Source organism: Engystomops pustulosus, chromosome 6 (genome assembly GCF_040894005.1).
Source record: "Engystomops pustulosus chromosome 6, aEngPut4.maternal, whole genome shotgun sequence".
Taxonomy (NCBI): domain Eukaryota; kingdom Metazoa; phylum Chordata; class Amphibia; order Anura; family Leptodactylidae; genus Engystomops; species Engystomops pustulosus.
The window spans coordinates 54,985,158-54,991,157 of record NC_092416.1 but is presented as its reverse complement, the minus strand read 5'-3'; positions in this window follow the sequence as shown (position 1 = coordinate 54,991,157).

Here is a 6,000-nt window from a genome sequence, read left to right as displayed (position 1 = left end):
TAGCTCTACAGAGATATTTGTATCTAGAAGCAACGCTGCATACAATACATTCCCTTATGATATTCACAGAGAAACAGAATGGACTTCTACAAGGAAACTCCCCAAAATTTAAGGTTGTATGAAACCCTAAGATGATGGTGTTCATATTCTGTAAGGTCTAATCTAATCTAATTCAAATCTACATCTGAATTCCTTCTTTTATCTACTCCAGTATAAACTTTGCCACCTTTAACACAAAGGAAAAAAGGGGTTAGAAGTAAAGGATGAGAAGGCAAGGATTTAGGCTGAATTCACATGAAAGTATGGCCGCCCAGCCTTCCCCCATACATTCGTGTGAATTCGGCCTAAATCTGGTAAGGTTCTTTTTAGTAAGGTGATGGCATGTAGGTGCTCATCTATTTGGCAATATTTATGAAGTACTAATGAAGTTCCCAGTACAGGCATGAAACTTGCTTAGACAGCACCTTTCTACAATTAAAAGGAATTTTTATACTGGATTATCCTTAAAGGACATCTACCACCAGGATGAAGGATTGTAAATCAAGCACACTGACAACCTGGTGTGTGCCCCTTCTGGCAGGATATGTTCTTCTTTTAGCTTCTTATGCCCTGATTTTTAAGAAAAAAAGGCTTTAAAAATTATGTAAATGAACCTGATGGGCTTCATTCTCCATTAACACCTATGGAGCCTATGTGCATAATTTTTAAAGGCTTTTTTTCTTAAAAACCAGGGCATAAGAAGTTAAAAGAAGAGCAGATTCTGTCAAATGGGGCACACACCAGGTTGTCAGTGTGCTTGGTTTATAACCCTTCATCCTGGTGGTAGATGTCCTATAATGTGACCAGCACCATCAATAAAGTAGGGAATCTCTCTCCCACCACTAGACCTTTAACACAAATAACAGATATATATATCTATATATGCATGTAAATATTTTAAAAATTATTTTTTAATTTGGACAACAGTAATTTTTCAATCGAGTTATTCTGAAACCCTCTGATAATTTGTAAGATCAGTTTCTACAGCCTTGTTATTTTAACAAGTAGGACTTGAATTTCAGTGCAAGAAGTCTGGCCGCTCTAACCGGCATTTTAATTTCTAATTTTGTGGTTTTAAAGAAACTTTATAATAACAGGCAACTTCCTTTGTAAATTTATGGCTGCCCAGGGATCGACGCGGTATGGTATTTTTCTAAAAATGAAAAACTGCTTATTCCTGAAAATGGGTCAATGAGTCATTTTTAGCATTTATAATAAAGTCGTTATGTGGTGTTTTCTCAACCTTCAGGCGACTTTTCTTGGGCCCGGGATAATGTAAACATTGCTTTACCTGCAATATGAAAGATCCTTTTTTTCTGTTAGATGGTATTAAAATTCTTCACACTTTTAGTTTACAAGATCTGTCTAGACCAACAAAATCTTTAGCTGGACGTCTTACATTGCAAGAACATGGCGGAATAAAAGAAAACTTTGTCTTACTTTAGGTAGCGTTATTTATTGAATCAGTCATAAAAACTTCTACATTAGCACACAGCCAATTAAAGGTTTTTTTGTTTAATAAGTGATTTGTATGGTCTGGTTGAACATTACAGAAGCAAAATGTGATACATGATATTATGCTAGTATTGGCTTTATACAGACGTACTCTCATTGGTGTGATTCACCTGACTCATTGGGGGCCATTTACTATGCCTTGTCTGGCACTTTTCTGGCGTAGAAGGCATGTAACAAGCCCCATCCCTGCCAGTTCTCAGGTCGGAGAGCAGGGTGGGCACTGGGGGGAATCCCCCATATCACTTACGGTCACAGGACGATATAAAGAGTCCTAATTAGTGGTGTGTTGCAGCATTAGGGCATTCTATCTCTACTGAACAGGGTGACACTGTGAGAATGTCAGCCCCATCTGCAGCAGGAGACGCAGCCTGGTATAGCCAGGGGTGTAACTACAGTGGTAGCAGCCATGGCAGCTGCTATGGGGCCCACAATGTCAGGGGGCCCCATCATCCAACCAAATACTAAAGAATGGAGTATGTGCACCATTATATCCATATTTTGCTGCACATTGTACATATATATGTGATGTATATATGCTGTACGTCTGTTTCTGGCACTATATGTGGGTTTGTATGTGATGTGTATATGCTCTATATGTTGTATGTAAGAGTGAAGACCTGTATTTATGTATATATACATATGAGTGTAATATGCATATTTTAAATTGGGAAGGGGGTCCCATTTAGAAGTCTGCTATGGGGCCCTGTTTTTCCTAGTTACGCCCCTGGGTACAAAGCACAAAGATCATTTTATACCAGGCAGTTTAACCCCTTTGCTGCTGTGAATCCCTCAGTTTTTCCCCCAGCGCACTGCAGCGTTATCGCAGAGTGCCAAGGGTTTGCCATGGCAGCCGAAGGTCTGAGCGAGACCTCCCTGACTGGCATGTACGGAGGCCTATTAGGCCCAGTCCAAGACAGTGTCTAAGAGGCAAACTGTGAAACACTTACTAGTTAAATGCTAATAAATACATTATATTGAAGTACATAGGTATTGCAATGTATTGGAAAGTGTATCATGGTATCCCTAGTGTTAATCCCCAAGTGGGACAGTAAAAAAAGAGTTAAAGTATGTTTTTGGAAAATAAATCTAATATATAAATCTGAGTGTATGTGTGTGAGCATATGTATCAACTATTTCCTCATAAACACCTATACAAAAATAGAATAAATTAAGAAAATTGTAGTTTTCTGGTGGAGACTGTAGCTGAAAGCATCATCAGGTCAGACCAGGGGGAGGAATATTAAGGTTGGCAATAAAACAACAGTCTTGATTCCACATTAGGTATAACACAATGAGGGCCAATATTTGAATTCATTTTTTTCTGGAATTTTGCATTGCAGTTTTGCCTGTGGGATCTAAGCAGTCTGATGATTGAGAATGGAGTTACTGTCTTATCTTATCTTATACCAATTGTTTAAGAAATGTTGTGCATTTTTAAATGATAAAACGTTGGCCTAAGATGTTACAAAACCTTGTATGCCACGTTCTTGGCCTTTAGCCTTTTTAAAATATTTACTGGCAAACCATACACTAGTACCTCACCACTTTTCCTCCCACTTCTCCGCATAATTTTTGTTAACAATTTTACTCAGCCTAAAATAGTGCAAATATCTAATTTGTACAAATTTCGAAGCAATCACAGGCCCTCTATGGCCCTTAAGCAGGCATAACACAAGGCATATTGTATGTTTAGATTTTTATGTAGTTTTTAAAGCCAAAGCTAGGACTATATTCAATCTGTGGTTTCTATGTCCTTCATTTATGATCCACACCTGTACATGCCCATAAAATCTGCTTCGCAAGTAAGTAACGCAACAATCTCTGTTACCTTACTTAATGTATGGTGACTATTCATTCCTAAGTTATAGTCTAGCTTTGTTTTTGAGGCAGAAGTCTGCTTTAACTCTAAAAAAAACTTAAACACTGTGGGAAATTTATCAAGCCCTATAAACTATAGGGGAATATTTACCATAAGACAATTTTATCAGCATTTCTACAACTTGCAACCAATTTATCAAATGTTAGCACCTAGTGACAGGTTCCCATAGAGCTATATTAAATATACTTATACCCTTCTTTTAGTTATGGTTGACCAGTCCCACCCATGTACTACTCCCCATATCCCATGCCTCTTCTAAGTATTCAGCACTTCATGTCATGTGTCCAGGGTGATGTCATCTAAGGTTCTGTTACATCTGCAGCATCTACCCCATGTATGTATCTGATCCCATGAAATCAGAGCATGCCTCTATGGAGCATGGGAAGGAGTAGAAGTCCATGGAGGCTGCTGTGATTTTTTGTGATCAGATTTATACTGTGGGTAGCTGTTGCAGGTGTAACAGGACCATGGATGATGTCACCCTGGTCACTTAACTTTAAGAGACCAATGATACTATCAAAGTATCTTCTGTAGCAAAGAGAATTCTATCAATTAAGAACAAGGAGTCAGGGCAGTGCAAGTAACTACTGAATATGCAGGGCTTCATTGGACTCACTTTGTGTGATTAGACTCACATCAGGTGAGTTGCATATATGTTTTTAAACTGATTTTTTTAATATTTCAGCCATTGACAGGAACCATTTAGGGATAAGGGCAATTCTTTTAAATGTAGTATCTATTTTGGGTGGGATAATTTCAATGGCATGTTCTTTTTAAAGGATAGCGCTTCCATACTGTTACTCCAGGTTTTATTACACCCCACTAGAAAGAACATTTTTCAACGAAAACCCGATCCATCCTCCCCCCTCCCTCGGACTCAGCACAGGATTCTGGCTGGGAGCCAGGTAGGATAAACTAAATTGTAAAGACGATTTAAGGACTAATTAAAACATGATTTATAGTGAACATCACATGTCCTTTTGGAACCTGTGATCACTGAGAAATGACCTCTGTGATGACAGGTTCTTTTTTAGGTTAAAGAATAGTACAGGAGCTGCACCCACACCATCACTTACAGAATGACAGCCGTAGTTGACAAATACCTACCTTTAGCAAAGGCTCTGATAGAAAGAAATTTCATTCCCAGCCAAGCTCCATAGATGTCACAGTTAAAGAAAACATAGATATTAGCTCAGGGAAGAGGCCTCCTCTGACTGCTCGTAACCAACCCTAACAATGTGATCATGGAGTTTTATATGGCACTCAAGAGCCTAACAAAGTCTTGAATGTCAATAAAGTCATATGTACATGCATATGAGGTCATACGTTGTATGAGTTTGTGATAATATTATTACTTGGTCTCTCAGAAGTTGGTTGTAGAAGTGGTGGTATGGAGCGGTCCCCATCCACAGCTTACAAAATCTAGTACATAAGGCTGACTTTTCCAATCAGTCAGTGTCTGTTGCAGTCCTTCGACTGATGAATTGGCGCCAACAGTCGGTAAATCCTATTAAGCAATACAAAAACACTAATGTATGGGCCTAGCCAGGCCGGAGGTCTAGAAGTTGATTGTTTGTAGCCAAAGTTCACTGGTCTGAGCTCCTGTACAAGTCTCTTATCTGTAAAGTAGCCAGACGGAAAGTCCTAATGACACAACCTTCGGTAGGCATAGAATTTTGTGCAGGGAGAGGAGGGGGGACACTCTGAGAAAAGCTGTTTAGATTTTGGCTTGTAAAAGTCTCACAGTTTGAAAACAATGGAAGTTCACGGAGCTGGGATTCTTTTTCTCTGTTTCATTACTCTTTTTGATTGACACTTTAATGAGGGCGCCAGGGGTCGACACCCTGCCAGGGGGCCGGTTCATGCCCCGTTTATCTCACAGTCCTCTAAGACTAAAATAACACGCCAGGCTGAGTTTCACTGGCTTGTGATCCAACAGCCCACCATGATGAATTGAGTGCCTGCAGCAAGCTGGCAGCTGAAGTGTGGTGTAACAGAATCTTCCTGTCATCACAATACAATGGATTTGCTGAATGCTGGACTTTCTCACTGTTCACCATCGCGCCATGAGCACAGAAGTTCCCAAAGTTCATTTTCCGATGCTTTGGAAAGTGATCATAAATAACCGGCAAGGTTACTCGAGGCCTTTAATTGCTGCAATCCTGTTACTGAATATATATGTGAAGTATTACCCGGCAAGGCTATAAATTCCCACTCTTGTCTAAGAGGTTCACAGCAGCAACGGTGGCATTTTTGTGATTTGCACAAGCGGCAAATGGCAGTGAGGTTTTTTATGGTGCAGAAAATACCTATAAATTTAAGGATCGAGCATTTAATACAAAAAGTAGCCAATATTAAAACAAATAAATTATAACAAATTGGATTCATTGAAATATATGGCGGTGCACCAAGACACATTCCCTGTTTTAGTTTTTGATATATGCCCACTTTAGGGTTGGTAATTTATAGGGTGGCAGACAATGTCTTTGTGCAGTTATGATATACATCCACTTTATTCTGCCTACGATGAGTTTTAATAAAATGAAATTCCCATCTTGATTTATGTA